The sequence below is a fragment of the Symphalangus syndactylus genome, chromosome 4 (genome assembly GCF_028878055.3).
Source record: "Symphalangus syndactylus isolate Jambi chromosome 4, NHGRI_mSymSyn1-v2.1_pri, whole genome shotgun sequence".
NCBI classification, from domain to species: Eukaryota; Metazoa; Chordata; class Mammalia; order Primates; family Hylobatidae; genus Symphalangus; species Symphalangus syndactylus.
The window spans coordinates 70,798,325-70,814,912 of NC_072426.2; the positions used below are offsets into that span (position 1 = coordinate 70,798,325).

The window sequence follows — 16,588 nt, forward strand, 5'->3', positions numbered from 1 at the left end:
CAACAACTGTTTGTCCCACCAGACTATGAACAATGCTTCAGTGAATAATAATTATTATTATTATATAATAGGAGGAGGGAAAGGAGGAAGGAGAAAAGGAGGAACATCTTGAGAGAGGAAATTTCTCTCTTACTATGAAATCTACTCTTCTCATCTTTTAGTCATTCTCCTATTTACCTATACTTGTTGATGGTAACTAATTCAGTAAGCCTACAATTAATGGAGGCAACTTTCCCTGTTTCTGCAACTCATGAACTCTCCCTAGAATCAAAGATAGTGGGAAAACCATTGAGAATATATGAAAAAATGAAACAAAAGCCATTGTTGGGTAACTACAAGCAATGCCTGTGAATTTGGCAACCAAACAAGATAAAAAGTTTGGAGGAGAAAAAGGGTTGGGTGAAGATTATGCAAACACAGCACTTAACTTTTCAAAACCAACTTCTAGCTGAAATGGAAAATAATGGAGAAGACATTGTGTTTAGGGAGACTTGGGTATGGGGCAAGGGAAGTATGAATGGGTTTATAAATTGTAGAACTACCAAGTTCTGCAAACAGATAAAGGATGCTACTATTTGAACCTAGAACCAGTATCTGTGCCCAAAATGAAAGTGAGAAGTTTTCCACAATAAGCTTGCAGTTTCTTCTGAGTTTTTTGTTTTCTCTCTCTCTCTTTTTTTTTTTTCAAGAAGCCTAAATACAAGAGATGGAACCAATTTGTTCATGGAAAAAAATAAACTGCTTTCACTGCCTGCTATAACTAACTTGTGCCTTCTTCCAACACTGTGAGAAGCAAGTGCATAGGAAAAAAAAGCCATGCAATGAAAGCTTTTCATTCTTTTTTTATGAGGACTGAAAACATACACACACACATACACACAGATGTTGGGTTTATACAAATAATCAACCAAAACATCTTCCAACCATATAATTTTCTTGTCAAGTATATAATATGGTTTTTCTTTTTCCTGGAAACTCAGTGTCAGGATATATGATGGTGACTATTTTTTAAAAAATAATTGGATAATTTTGGGGTCAGAATGAAAAAAACATATATAAATCCTATTTCAAAGTCTAATATCGAATTCATTTTTAGGAAGTGGATGGACATCGTCTAACACTGGTTGAAGTAAGCTGTCTCTTCACTTGAGTTCATGGTCTATCAATTTTTCCAGGAAGTTCTTAGCCTTATTTTTGGACTTAAAAACTGATGAGCAGCTGGGCAAGGTGGCTTGTGCCTGTAATCCCAGCACTTTGGGAGGCTGAGGTGGGCAGATCGCTTCAAGTCAGGAGTTGGAGACCAGCCTGGTCAACATGGCGAAACCCCATCTCTACCAAAAATACAAAAATTAGCTGGGTGTGGTGGCACATGCCTGTAATCCCAGCTACTCGGGAGCCTGAGGCATGAGAATCACTTGAAGGTTCTCTGCAGGAGGCAGAGGTGTTGCAGTGAGCCAAGATCACGTCCCTGCACTCCAGCCTGGGCTACAGAGTGAGACCCTGTCTCAAAAAAAAAAAAAAAAAAAAAAGCGTGCATGCTCACCTCTAAATTTCTAAATTTTCAGGGTGGAATTTCCCCATTATGGCACACAGTTCAGGGTCAGAGGTCCATCTTTCTACTTGCCTGCTATCAAGAGCAGGAAACAGGACAGGCACAGCCCTAAGGCAGAGCATGCTTATCAAGTTTCTCCTAGAGCCTCAGGGCGATTCATCCTGCAGAGGACAGCTTTTGTGTCCTTAAGCGTTCCTTTGGGAAAAGGGCAGGATCTCACGTCCCCTTTGAGCCTCTCCTTCCCTTCAAGAGTGATAGGTTTCCTCCAACCTGTCCAGCCAGTATTCTTCAGGATCATAACTGGGTCTTATCAGAAACACAGAGCCTTGCAATCCTTAAAAGGCAGGAAAGGGGAGATAAGAGCAGTGTAACCAGCAGGCTGCTGAAAGTGAGGATGAGATTTCTGAGAGCCTGTATTCATGCACACAGATGTGTCTTAGCAGGCAGGCTTCCCCTCCATGAGGAGTTCATTTAAAGAACAGAGCCTAAAGAGCAAGTGACTCTCCCCTTCTGCAGGCCTGAAATAGAGCCGCTTGCCTCACCAAGCACCATTGAGGGGATCAAGGCAGAAACCAGAGGCTGCTGGTTGCGATGCACAGCACTGAGAAAGGAGGCAGAGGGCTGTGGGGCTCAGTCAGGCTGATGGCCAGTTTCCGCAACGCTCAGCAGAGGGAAAAGAAAGCCTCTTTAGAAACAGAGTTGGCAAAACATTGAATATAAAGAATACTCAGAGAAAATGCGTAATTACAGACACTGAGGAACCGTCTAGACTAGATCCCCATGGTACATCCTTTATAGGAGAGAGTGGGGCTAGGGCTAACTCCCCACCTACATCCCTTTTTAAAAAATAAAAAAATTATTTTAGAAACAAGGTCTTGCTCTGTGGCCCAGGCTGGAGTGCAGTGGTGCAATCATAGCTCACTACAGCCTCGACATCATGAGCTCATGTGATCCTCCCACTTCAGCCACCCAGGTATCTAGGACTACAGGTGTGTGCCACCATGCACGGCTAATTTTTAAATTTTTTGTAGAGATGGGGTCTTACTAAGTTGCCAGGCTGGTCTCAAACTCCTGAGCTCAAGTGATCCTCCTGCCTCAGCCTCCCAACATGCTGGGATTACAGGCTTGCACCACTGCACCTGGCCCCCACATATATCTTTTATATCAAAAGGCTCTCCAGGCTTCCTTATTCCTTCTTTATATGCAGAGATAGGGATGGTCAGAGGAGGAAAAGTAAACCTAGGAAGCTACCGATACATCCTGTCATTTATGGCAAAAGGTTTATGACCTTGGATCTGAATCTAAACCCAGACTCTGCTACTTATTGTCATACCTCATTTGAGGCACTTAACCTATCAAGGCTTCCACTTAAAAAACTGTGCTAACTGTGGCCGGGCGTGGTGGCTCATGCCTGTAATCCCAGCACTTTGGGAGGCCGAGGTGGGCGGATCACTTGAGGTCAGGAGTTCGAGACCAGCCTGGCCAACATGATGAAACCCCGTCTCTACTAAAAATACAAAAATTAGCCAGGTGCGGTGGCGGGCGCCTGTAATCCCAGCTACTTGGGAGGCTGAGGCAGGAGAATGGCTTGAGCTTGGGAGGTGGAGGTTGTGGTGAGCCAAGGTCACGCCGCTGCACTCCAGCCTGGGAGATAAAGAGAGACTCCATCTCAAAAAAAAAAAAAAGGGCTAATTAAAATAAGAACAGCATGTCAAGGCCTCAAAGCCCTCAGCACAGGGCCTGGCAAGCAGCGGACAGTCAATAGATGATGCTACCAGTGGCAGCACCACCGTCATGGCATCCTCTCATGTCTCCATGACATCTAGAATGTGCTTGCATTACAACAACTATGCTTATTTATTTACAAATGTATCCCCCACACTAAGTTCCATGAAGGCAGGATTCACTCTATATTCTCAATAACAAGCATCAAATGGGTACACACATCCATGTGCACAAGCATACACACACACACCACGTGGTTATCAAATGTTTGCTGAACAAAGGAACGACAGAATCAACAGTCTGTTTGATTACTTTTACTTCTTGTTTCTATACAATTCTAATTTCAAGGACCTTTCTTCAGATGCTAATAATAACATAATAATATAGGTGGATAACTTGACTAGGTTAACTGAAGTTGATGGTTACATCAAGATTCTATGTCCAGTAACACCAATTAAAGAAGACTGCTGAAACAAAGATTCCTTGGTCTGTGTGCTCCAGTCTGTACTAACATTAGCTGGAGTATAGTGGTGTGATCACAGCTCACTGTGGCCTTGAACTCCTGGGCTCAAGGAATTCTGCCTCCTCAGCCTCCCAAGTAGCTGGGACTACAGGTGTAGACCTCCACACCAGATAATAAAAAAAAAAAAACTATAGAGAAATGTTGCCTGGGCTGGACTCAAACTCCCTGGGTGCCATGGGTCCAACCATTATTCATCTTTACAGGTTCCTCAGGCCGGTCAAACTGTAAACACACAACAGAAGCTTTGCTGAATTACATGCAATAGCCAAGCTACCTGGGATAAGTAACATTGCCGTTAACAGAGTCCCAGATCTACTGGGGCAAGAAAATTGTGCTCCCTTTTAACTGGGAAATTAAAGTACCAAACTATTTTGGCATGGGTAAACATTTTTTCACTTATTGCAGAATTTAGAGAAAGGAGAAATGTGAATTAAGTCGTGAATACAAAAAAAAAAAGAGAAAGTAACAAAAAGAGCAATATTTTTATATTTTATATTTTTGCAGTGATCAAGTGCCAGGTGGGAGGGCTCTGGGTGCACTGCAAACACTGCTAGACCCCCTGGCTGCCCAGGACTAACAGTAGCCTGCAGCTCTACCTCAAGGCAGGGCGAGAACCTCCAACTACCATCCTACTCTATTACTGACCCTGAGTAAACCCTTATGTTCACAGCTTTGGGGGAAAAGTAAAGATTCCTTAATCAAGTCACTCTGTCAAGGATTTCCTAATACCTACTCTCTGGTGTATTCTCACGGACAGAGGATCGTAAGTAGAAAGCATCCCTAGCGAGCCTTTTGATCAAAAGGGTCTAGCACAGTCTTAATATGACCAATCGTTCATGACTTACACCCACCCTAGACTGGCCACAAAGCACAAACTCCCTTCCCAGATTTTCCAGAAATATGATTTGAAAAAGGAAAAAAAAAAAGCCAATGTGAATTCTGCTCCGTGTACGTACAATTTCCATTTGCAAGGGAAAGGTTATCCAAAACAAGCTTATGTTTCAGTTACTTTCAAGGTACTGCCACGGGCAAGGAAAGCCAAAATAAATTTCAAACAATTTTCCCCAAAGTTCAGACCTTTTAAAATGCCCTGACCTGACCAGTTTCAAAACTGGTATTTCCAAGTTGCAGTTCCAAAGAACCCTTTTTAAAAGCAAAAATTTCCTGTACATAAAAACTTTGATAGGGTATTCAATATCATTATTATACTAAACAAAGGTGACAGCCAAATGAGATTGACTCAGAACAAAGGCAGAAGGGTTTGCAAATTGTTAAGAAGAAAAAAATGAAAGGGAAAAGAATACAAGCATCAAGAAGCACTGTCAAAAAGGGGGAGGAAGGAAAGGAAGGAAGGGAGAGAGAGTAGAACAGCCTTGGATAGAAACAAAGCCATGTATTGGAAACCCTGGGAAACTGCAGACACAAAGGGTGAGCTAGCAGCATGGAGAAGCTGAACGGGCAGCTGAATTGGCCAGAGGAAAGCTGAAAGAAGTAATCAGAAAGGATTGCAAGGGGGAAACTTACCCCAAGTCAAAGAGCAGGCTGGAGAGTAGAGGAAAAGCAATTAAACACCAATGACAGATGGAGATAAGGGCATCCAAGGCAAATGTGTCCCTAAGACACTTGAAACCCAGGCCTGCCGGGAGGTGGCTGGGAGACAGCAACAGACCAGGAGCAGGAGGGGCAGAATGTCAAAGAGGGAAACAAACAAAGGGTCCTAGAAAGAGAAGAAAGCTGCCAAAGTCTGGGGGTGGGGGTGGTGTTAGGATGTTTGTGGGGAGTGGTACTACGGCTGCATAAGGAATACTAGAGAAGTTCTGAGCAAAGGAGGTCCCCCTCCCCAACTAAGCTCATCACCTTCTTCCTCCTATAGGGAAACAGCTCTTATTTCTAACCCCAAAGACCATGATGTTTGGGGGGACAACATAGTCACCACTACCAAGGGGAGCTGGATCATTTTCCAACAGTACCCCTGTGGAAAAAGAGGAAACAGGCTAACTTTGACCGTCCACCTATATCTGACATCCATCAAAAATTCTGTAGCATCCCAAGGTATTAAGCAGGAGGAAAAAGTTTGATGGTATAAAGGTGAAGTCGTCTTCTGAAAGGAGCTGGGCTGGGTGAAAAAGGATAGTGGGTGCAGTAGCCATGCTGGGCCTCTGTGTATATGGAGGGGTGTGTGTGTGTGTGTGTGTGTGTGTGTATGTATGTGGTGTGTATAGCAGGATAGAGGGATGTATGTGTTTAAAAGTTGGCAAATGGCCAGGCACGGTGGCTCACACATGTAATCCCAGCACTTTGGGAGGCTGAGGTGGGCAGATCACGAGGTCAGGAGTTCAAGATCAGCCTGGCCAACATAGTGAAACCCCATCTCTACTAAAAACACAAAAATTAGCTGGGTGTGGAGGCATGTGCCTGTAGTCCCAACTACTTGGGAGGCTAAGGCGGGAGAATCACTTGAACCCAGGAGGCGGAGTTTGCAGTGAGCCGAGATCATGCCATTGCACTCCAGCCTGGGTAGCAGAGTGAGACTCTGTCTCAAGAAAAAAAAAAAAAGTTGCAATTGCTCTCGAGAGACAAGACTTAGAAACATAACTTGATGGCTGGGCACTGTTTCTCTCGCCTATAATCCCAGCATTTTGAGAGACTGAGGCAGAAGGATCGCTTGAGCCCAGGGAGCTCGAGACCAGCCTGGGCAACATTTCTCTACAATTTTTTTAAATTAGCTGGGCGTGGTGGTGCACGCCTGTAGTCCCAGCTACTTGGGAGGCTGAGGAGGGAGGATTCCTTGAGCCCAGGAGTTCAAGGCCGCAGTGAGCTATGATCACACCACCGTACTCCAGCCTGGGCAACAGAGCAAGATCCTGTCTCTAAAAAAGAAAAAAGTAAAAGAAGAATAAGATGCTAAGAGAACCGTAATGTGCAGAGAAATGTACCAAGGAAGGGAGATTTCTCCCAGTGAACGCCCTGGGTGGAAAACCCAGTGAGGATCACTTAAGTCAGGGCACGCACAATGAAGCTATAGAAGATGAGACTCAACCTCCAGCTTTGTATAAGTTGACCCTTCCAGTCAGAGGGGAGTGTTGAATTTTCAATCAGGAGATTTTAGTTCTAATCCTAGCCCAGGCAAGGTTCTCAACAGCAGAGCCTCAGTTTCCTTTCCTACAAGATGGAAACCCTGGGTCATCAGCCCTAAGAACCCAATGGAGTTCTTGAGTGTCTCAAGTGAAAATGTCAGTAAAACCAAGTGAAAACTGAAAGACTGTAAAAATCTGTTATTACTGCACAAAAGGGATGAAGTAAGAGATACACGAATGTATAAATGGAGCCCAGAAGTGGATTAAGGGCTTAGAATTGTGGGCCCAACTCAGCAACCGTGAATCATCAGAGGATCTGAAGCAACAGCAGTTTCCAGTACAAGGAACCCCTAAGATTTAGAGGAGATTTGGAGTCAGAGGGTTTTATACATGCCCAAGCAATTATGGCTTATTTTACAACCTCTTATAGAACAAACGGGATTGAAACTGACTGAATATCCCAAAAAGGATTGTGATTGATGCTGGAGCTACTAGAGGGCCATTTATTCACAATTCACAATAATTAGGAAGGCAAGATGTTTTGGGGTGCTGGCCAGGAACTGGGAGACAAGCAGGCCTAGGTAGAGACACAGTACAAAATCTTCTTTTTTAAGGACATGTACGTAAAATTTGATAAACCATATAACGCCTCTTCTATCTTCCTGTACCCAAGATTCTGCTCCTCGATTCTTACTGGAACATCAACTTGCCACTCTGGCTTTATTTGAGCTGACATGATTACAACACTGTTCTGAAAACAAAAAGGTGCTGCCTCTGCTCTAGCCCTCATACTTGAAGTATTTGTTTATGTCTGTTGTTTCTGAACTGCGAGTCCATCCAGGGCTGGGCCCAAACCTTATTCATCTCTATAGGTTTCCCAGGCCTGTCACGCTATGAACACTCAACAGAAGCTTTGCTGAATTAAATCCACTAGCCAAACCACCTTGGATAAGCAACAACTTCTTATAAACTGAAGTTTTCTCATTGATTAAACAAAGGGTGTGGGCAAGGTACCCTCCAGCTCCAACAAATGCAAAAACAACAGAATGTTCTGAAAACACAAAAGCACTGTCTGGAGACACATTGTAACTTTTATGTATTTCATGCAATAGAAAAATATATAGAATTAAATCTGATTCATATGTCAATTTTTAAATAAACACTTATTTTTAGGTATTAGATCCATTCCTTTGTTAGGCAATGAAATATAAAAGCAGCCTAAGGGTTTACATATGGAAAAACTATACATGCCGGTTACCTTAAAATAACATTTATTTGGATAAAAAAAATGTTAATTCTGACATTTCCTTTTAAACCTCCTCCCCTGACAGACTATATCTGGAATAACATTGACATAACAGAAACAAATAAGTCTCTTTACAATGACTGCAGTTTAACAAAGGCGCCTGTCTTTTTACCTTCCTTGTTTACTGAACAAAGGCAGCAAATGTAAGTACAGTTGCCCCAGCAGCTGGCAAGTTCTCTCCCATATGCGAAGAAGTTGTGGAACAGCTGGGGAATGCAAGATGCTTTTGAACAAGCTGCTATGTGATCCAGAATAACGCCGCCTGTTCATCTTCCGTACAATGGAAGCGACAGCCCAGCGCAGGTCTGGCGCATGCCCTGCAGCGGCTTCTTTCTTCCCAGATGGAGCGCAACAAGTGGCTACAAATGGAGTGAAATGCACAAAAGCAGGGATCTTGCTCCTAAGTCTTTACACGCCTCCAATTGGTTATGCATGCAGCTCATTTTCCAGTGTGGGAGAAGCTGCATATCACATCCAGATGTCAAACCTACATAATGACAATCCCTCCCTGTCCTCCCGTCCATGCACTTTCTTGAAGATAATGTTCATGGTAACTACACATCGGGTGGTGTATAATGACATTATAAGGTTTCTTTATATCAGTTGTTTAAAAGAGCAAAACCCAAATCAAGAGGTATAAAATACCAAAAAATGATCAGATGTATTATAAGAAATTATATGCAGTATAGATACAATATACATATAGATACAATATACAATTTTATATTTCTTGCATGTATATACAATATAGAGTATATTTGCTCATTTGAAAAACTTTCAAGTTTTTTAACATATGAGATAACTATACTGGTTGCTCAATAATTGTTCAGTTTAACTGACCTATACTTTCATGCTGTCATCTAAAAGTTAGTTTAGCAATTTTCAGATCATACATAGTTGACCATGTTTAAGGAAATATTTTTGAAATGTTATGTCTCAAACTCTCCTTCCTCTTCTGTCAACCTGGTGGTTCAACTTTAAACAGACTATCAGAAAACATTATATTTTCCAAGGAAATGGTCCCTCTTCCCAGGATTAGGCCAGCACAATTTTCACAGAAGCAGATACATTTCTTTAGTGCCATTGATGGCTGGTGAATGAGAAAAGAGAATACATATTTCCTTTTCACCAGTTCATTTGGTTTGGGTTTTTGTTTTTTTTTTTAATTCCTACCATCTTGGTCATTAGAATACTGGGCTTTAAATTTAAAAGAAAGGGAAATGGCTGAAAGGCCAGCCACAAAATTACACAGTGGCAAAACCAGGACAAAAGCTCTACAGTTCTGGAGCTCCTTGTAAACTCCTTGGGCGACTGGACCAAGTTTTCCATCACTACCAACCTTTCCCTAGCCCCAACTTGCTGAGAGAAGGAGGAATCGCTAACTGTACCATATTGCCATATTCACTAAGAACAGTTAGTTCAGGGCAACTATGAACTACTTTACCTCTCTGGATGAGGGGAGGAAGGGAAGGATTCTGTTCTTAAACATCATCATTATTAGTTAACATTTGTTGAATAGCAACTATGTGCTAGGCACTGTGCCGAGTATCTCATGAATTATCTAATTTAGTCCTCATGGTTTGAAACCAGGAGGCGCTATTATTATTCCTAGCTTGTTTTGTTTAGTTTTTTTACAGACAGCTGTCTAGCTCTGTTGCCCAGGCTGGAGTGCAGTGACGCAATCATAGCTCACTGCAGGCTCGAACTCTTGGGCTCAAGCAATCCTCCCACCTCAGCATCCCAAGTAGCTAAGGCTACAGGTAATTTTTAAATATTTTGTAGAAACAGGGTCTCACTATGTTGCCCAGGCTGGTCTCAAACTCCTGGCCCCAAGCCATCCTCCCACCTCGGCCTCCCACAGCCCTGGTACTACAGGTGTGAGGCATGGCACCTGGCCTTTGATTTATGTTTTAAAAGAAGAAAGTGAAGCTCAGGGGCTGGGCAAACTGTCCAAGGCTACAGACCTCTAAATGGTGAAGGCAGCAACCGAACCTAGCTATTCTGACTTCCCAGGCTTGCCCTCATCAGCGTGCCTGGCTGCCTCTATCTAGGATGTTCCAAGTCCCTGACTGTCACGCCAGAGTTGCAGACATCTTTCTTGAAGGCAATACATTTTAAGTACATTCAGGACAATGCCAAAGTCCTATTTTGTAAACCTATTTTATACAACTCAAATGTTGCATAAAAGTTGTGGATACAACTATATCCTTGGATCCCTCAAAGAAATTCTGAAGTTTTAAACTTATCAGTCAGTAACCTGGGCCATTATTTCCAAAGCATACTTCACTTAATTTTAAACGCACATTCAGCACAGTGGCAAAGTCACACACAGCTTAAACAAGGTGGGAACTGCAGCTCCTTGCAAAAGAAAAGGCAAACAGAGCTCCGTGCTGTGTAGAATTCCTGACTCCAGGCCTACCTGCCCGATGAAACACTGCAAAAAGCGAAGGACGGCTATTTCCACCTCTCTTTGGAACTGTCATAATTCTTCTAAAGGTTTGGGGAGGAAACCTTAGTTCTCTTCATATACATTAAGTTTTAAATATGAGTTGGTTTAGTTATGGCACTGGCATTAACACAAGCCAGAGATAGGTGGAAAGTCCATCAAGCCCTAAAGCCTAACATAATCAAACCTGAACCCCGGGGTACAGCACACACCCAGCAGTCCATAAAGCGCTCTTCGGTAACTGACTTTGCCAAAAATTAAAAAAAAAACAACAAAACAAAACAGAATAAACAGTCCTCTTTGGAACAGGGAGGACTCTTAGATCTGTTAACCTCTTTAAGTCTCAGTTTCCTCATCTGTGAAACAGAAATAACCTCCTGGGAAGAGGTTGTAAGGTTTAAAGAGAAAATGAAGAGCCTTCCACATTGTGTAGGGGAGAGTCCCTGGTCCATTAGCCCTTCATAAAAACCAGTGCCTGCCCTTTCCTTCCAACAGAAGAAGGGGGTGGAGGCCGATAAGACAAGACACGAAAACGTGAATTCCATCGATTGACTGCGAGGGGCTGGGTTCACAGCAAGCAGAACGTCCTGGGTTTCTCTTCAATACCACCTCCTCCTCTCCTGTTCAGATGCTGAGAAACATCTGGCGCAGTAGAGATGCTGCCTCTGACACTTCTATGACAAAACGTGTGCCTGTGCTAGGGTTTGCACAGGCACAAGTTATCACAACCTCGGGATGGGGCTGGGGATGGCGGACAGGAGCTCCTTTAATTTCCCCAGCTGGCCTCTCCCCTTGTGAGGAACTTCTTATCGCAATAAACTGTCAGACTTCCCAAGATCTCTCATGCCAACGCCTGAAGCTCTTAACCCCGCACCTGACCCAGATTGCGGCCTGGAATGGAGCCTCCCGCCGCTCACTCACTGTAATGCAATTACCGCCTTCTGGAGCTCCACTCGGGGTGCCAGGGACTGCTGGCTGTCACCCGGGGACTAAACCACTCCCTTCGGGGAGCCCGCACGCGCGCAGAAACGTGGGCAGGCGGGGTGGCCTGGCGCACCACGCGTCGGGTTCAAACCCGCGTGGGCCCTGCTGAGGCGCAGGTCTGGGACCCCGGGCTGGGACGCGGGAGCCACCGCAGCTCCGGCCACTTGCGCCTGGTGTCGGGAAAGGAACCGGGCCATGTCGCAGTTTTGATCACTGGCGCGCCACTCCCCGGGCCACCCGCCTCCCCGCCTTACTCTCAGCGTAACGGGCAGCCGCGCTAACTTCCCGAAACTCCGCGGAGAGAAACCCTGCCCCGGCCCGCTCCTCCCCGAGGCGCGCTCCGGGGACGGAAGTGGGTGGGAGCCGCGGCCGCGCCGCGCCGCGCCTTTGTTACGGCTCGGGGACCCCGCGGGCCGAGAGCAGCGCCCCGTCGCAGCGGCCCGGGCGCCAGCCAGCCTCCAGCCCCGGGAGGCCCCCCCGTTCCCGCTTCGGTGCCCGGCAGGGCGGCCCGCAGCCAGAGCGAGACTGACCCGCGCCCTCCGCCCCGGAGTAGAGCGCAGCGGCGCGTCCTGGCGTCTGCCGGCCCCGGCTCCGCGCGCCCCTCGGCCACCGCGCGGAGGGACTTTTCTCACCTACCCAGCTCTTCCACACCTCCCGGTGGCAGGATCGCCGCTTCCCGCCGACAGCGGCTCGGCGGCCCCGACTTCTTAGCAGCGCCGCGGCCACGCCCCGCCTCGTTCCCACCGCGCGGGGAGCGGGTCCCCGCTCGGGATGATTCACTTCGCTCCTTACCTGGAGGCTTGCGTGTCCCCTCCCCTTGCGACCCGCACGGCGGCCGGGAGCTGGCGCCCTCTGCTGGGCCACCAGGCGGGAGCACCCTCGGACGGGGAGAGGATCGGGCGGAGAGGGTGGGGACACGGAGGGGGGCCAAGCACAAGCACCCCTGCCTCTCTCAACGTGGGCATCCCTTCCCAAAACAGGGACCAGTGCTCGGGGACTATGCTGGGTCGACTCCCGGGGGAAGCACCAGAGCTGTCCCCACGCCCTAGGACACGAACTCGCGCCCGGAGCCGACCCCCTCCACGGCCAGCGGGTCCAGCCGCGTCCTCCGAGGTGGCCCAAGGAAACCGCGATGAATCGGCATAAGCACGTCCTGTCTTAAAATACCAGAAAGGCAGATTTTACTTTGTTCGGAAACTAAGTTTGTGTCCTGTGTCTCAGTAGCTCTCTGGGTGGTGGCAGTCACGCCCCCGGGTCCCAGGGCTGGGAAGATGCTTGGGCTTGCCCCCGCTGCAGCCCGGGGATGCGGGGCTTTAGGATCGCAGTGGGGCTGGAGGCCAGGGCCGCCCTGTCGCTCTCCCGGCCGGGGGTGTGGCTGTCCAACTCGCTCTGCAGCAGGTTGGCCTCTCAGGCTGTCCCCTGAGGACCTGAGCGAAACTCTGGAGGGGACCAGGAAGAGAGGAGAGAGGACATCTCCGAGACCTTCCTGGGGGTGCTCCCACACTCACGCGTCCACACTCGCGTCCCCACCTTCCCCCGCGACTCACCTTCTCCGCGCGCTCCTGCCGAGCCCCGACCGCGCCCGCCCTCCTCGCCCACCTGCCGGGACCGGGCCCCGGGCGCACACTAGCGCGGGACCTCGGTGGTGCGGCACCGTCCCCTGCCCAAGCTGGCTCTCGAGGAGGTGTGGGCCCCGCGAGAGTCGGCTCGGGCCACTGTCGCCGTCGCCGCCGGAGCAGAGCCAGTGGCGAGCTCGTCAGGGCGGACCGGGCGCCTCCGTCCCCGAGAGCCGGCGCGAGAGTCCCGGCCAGCGGGCAGGCGCCCGGTATTAATTGTAGGGCCCCCGGGTGTCGGCCGCCAGGCGCTCTGAGTGGCTCGGACCGCGCGCCAGGCCGGCGGGGCGGGCGCCACCCACCCCCTCGGCTCGCGCCCGGCCCAGGGACGCGCCCACGCGCACGCGCCCGGCGGCTCAGGGCTCGCTGGCTGTCACCGGCTCTGCTGCCCGGAGGCAGCTGCTTACCTTGGAGCCCTGAGAGGCCCCTCTGAGTCTCCAGACCTTCCAGGGATAAATAAAATCTGGCGACCTGTGCCAACGCTGTGGGCCAGTTGCAAAGGAGACCGTCCTTGCTGGCCACGCGCTCCTGTGAAAAAGTCACAGCACTCCCCAATCCCCTCCACCTGGACCGAACCCTGCCTCGTTGGTTCTCACACTTTAGCTACACCAGAGTCCTCCAACGTTTGTGAAAACACCATGACTGCCCCTCTTCGTGCCCCCTCCAGTGTCTGATTCTGTAAGACTTCTGTGGGGCTCGAGAATTTGCACTTCGAACAGATTCCCAGGTGATGCTGAGGCAGCCGCGAAGATTGAGAGTTAGGGCTTGTAAAAGTACTTGGTAAACGGCAGAACAGTAGATAAGTAGATAAATTTCAACCTGTTAAGTATGTTACTTGTCTGTTTCAGTAGGTAGTTGTGCTCTGAGTGTTAGACTACTTTATGTTTCCTCCTGAATATGCACCATCAGACAAAAAAGAAAAGCGAGTGTTTTTGTTTGCTCTAAAAGACCACAGATTGGGTGGCCTAAGCAACAGAAATTGATTTTCTCACAGTCCTGGAGTCTGGAAGACTGTTCTGGAGATCAAGATGTGGTCAGGGTTGGTTTCTTCTGAGGCCAGTCTTCTAGGCTTGTAAATGGCTTTTTGTGGTGTCTTCACAAGGCCTTCCCTCTGTGTCTGTGTCTTAATCTTTTCTCCTAAAGACACTATATGACTTCATTTTAACTTAATCACCTCCAATTACATGCCTTTTTTTTGAGACAGAGTCTTGCTCTGTCACCAAGATGTGTGTCACCTACATCACATTTTTAAGTACTGAGGGTTAGGACTTCAACATATGAATTGGGATTTGGGGGGCGGGGAGGGTGCACAATTCAGTCCACAACTGTGAGCTCCATTGCTCCTAAGATGCTAGAATAAAAATTGGACTTCAGGGCCGGGCGCGGTGGCTCACGCCTGTAATCCCAGCACTTCGGGAGGCTGAGGCGGATGGATCACGAGGTCAGAGATCGAGATCATCCTGGCTAACATGGTGAAATCCCATCTCTACTAAAAATACAAAAAATTAGCCGGGCGTGGTGGTGGGCGCCTGTAGTCCCAGCTACTGGGAGGCTGAGGCAGGAGAATGGCGTGAACCCGGAAGGTGGAGCTTGCAGTGAGCCGAGATCGTGCCACTGCACTCCAGCCTGGGCGACAGAGCAAGACTCCGTCTCAAAAAAAAAAAAAAAGAAAAAGAAAAAGAAAAGAAAAGAAAAAAAAGTTGGACTTCAGCCTCCCCTATCCCCTACTCCATCTCATCCCCTCCACGACAAGCTGAACTGTGGACTCACACATTGTCAAGTACTATGAAGGGAAGCTGGAAGGATTGAAAATACAGTAAGGAAACAGCCCTCTCAACTCGATATGTGGTCACAGTAGCAGCAGCGACACTCCAGTGTGGAAAAGAATATAGGGGATCTATCAGGAATTTGAGACCCTTTACCAGCAAACATTTCAGAACCAGCCTCTTAGCCTTTGTTAGCGATTCAATCCAGAGTCACCCTTGCCCCAAGCTCTGTCCTCTGCCTACTCCCCATGTCATTGTCATCCCCCATGGGCTTTATAATTAGAGACTGTGGTGAATAAATACGTCTAAGACGCTCATTCCTCCTGCCATCTATGGGAGCTCTGACACATTTACAGCTGGGGTAGACAGGAAGGATGTGAGGATGAGGACTTTCGTGCTGACCCCACACTACCTAGAGACATCTGAAAAAAGTCATCTTCCACAAATTGGTCATTGCCCCAAATTAAGTGCACTTACTGATCCTACTTTGTAACTTTCTTTGTGGCTTCATCCAACCCTTGATTTATTCTTTTTTTTTTTTTTCGAGACAGGATTTCACCATGTTGGCCAGGCTGGTCTAGAACTCCTGGCCTCAAGTGATCCTCCCGCCTTGGCCTCCCAAAGTGCTGGGATTACAGGCATGAGCCACTGTGCCCAGCTGAACCCTTGACTTCTTAACACCAAGCCAGGCCCCTCCCCAAGCTCCAGATCCAGTGGCTGCTGGATCACCATAGACACCCCAAGCACAGTAATGTGCTGCCATAATTGAACTCTTCCCCAAACTTTGTTTTCCCTGTATTACCCATCTGAGTGGATGGCACCAGCTCCATCGTAGTCGTGCCTGCTAGAAACCCGGGCATCATCTGAGACAAGACCCTCTGCCATACCCTTTACACCTCACCAGCTTCAATCCATTTGCTACGGCATCCCTGATGCCTTCCAGAGGCCTCCTTCTTCTTCCGCACTCCCACCACTATTGCCTCAGTTCAGGCCCTTCTACTATTTCCCCTCTGGCTTTTGACGCCAGCCTCCTGACCCCTGCTCCAGCCTGGCTTCTCAGCCAGCATCCCCCACCCCGTATCTTCAGTGATCTTTCAAAAACAGAAACCTGATGACAATGACCCTGCAGGCCTTCTTAAACTCTCTCAATGGATTCCCTGGATGTTCCAGGAGAAATATGCAAGCTCCTTGGCCCATCTCTGACTGTGGCCTCATCTGCACCCTTCACTCCAACCATAGGGACCACTTGTGCCCAATGCCCTGCATATTCAAGAGATTCCATGCTCTCTGAACACACTTGCTTGGTCTAGAGAGAAGGTGTCACCTCCTTTCCAGCCTCCTCCAGGAGTCACCAACTTCAGGAAGCCTGCCTGTTTCTTTCTGAACTGAGGACCCCCTTTCTGCTCCCACAGCACCCGATTAAGTTGCAGTCATAGCCCGTCAAACGTTGGACTGTAATCACCGGGTCACTTTTCTGTGTTCTTCATTAACCTTTGAGCTGCTGGAGGACAAAGGCCTTATCCATTTTTGCAAGTTTGAAGTCTAGATTAAACTTGATGCTCCAAAAAAATTATATGTGTGTGTGTGTTTGCTTTA

General features: G+C 47.8%; 1 protein-coding gene across 3 annotated transcripts in view; it reads right to left on the reverse strand.

Annotated features, from left to right (window-relative positions):
* The window catches only part of LOC129480770 (supervillin), a 277,840-nt gene extending 264,419 nt beyond the window's left edge, over positions 1-13,421 (reverse strand). Inside the window, exon 1 of one of the 3 annotated variants that reach the window (XM_063637239.1) lies at positions 13,161-13,421. The gene's annotated coding sequence lies outside the window, so the exon portion shown is untranslated. Of the gene's footprint in view, positions 1-12,249; positions 12,419-13,160 lie in introns of those variants that run through there. The other 2 variants (XM_063637240.1, XM_055275028.2) reach the window with 2 other exon arrangements.
* Between the last annotated feature and the right edge of the window lie 3,167 nt (positions 13,422-16,588).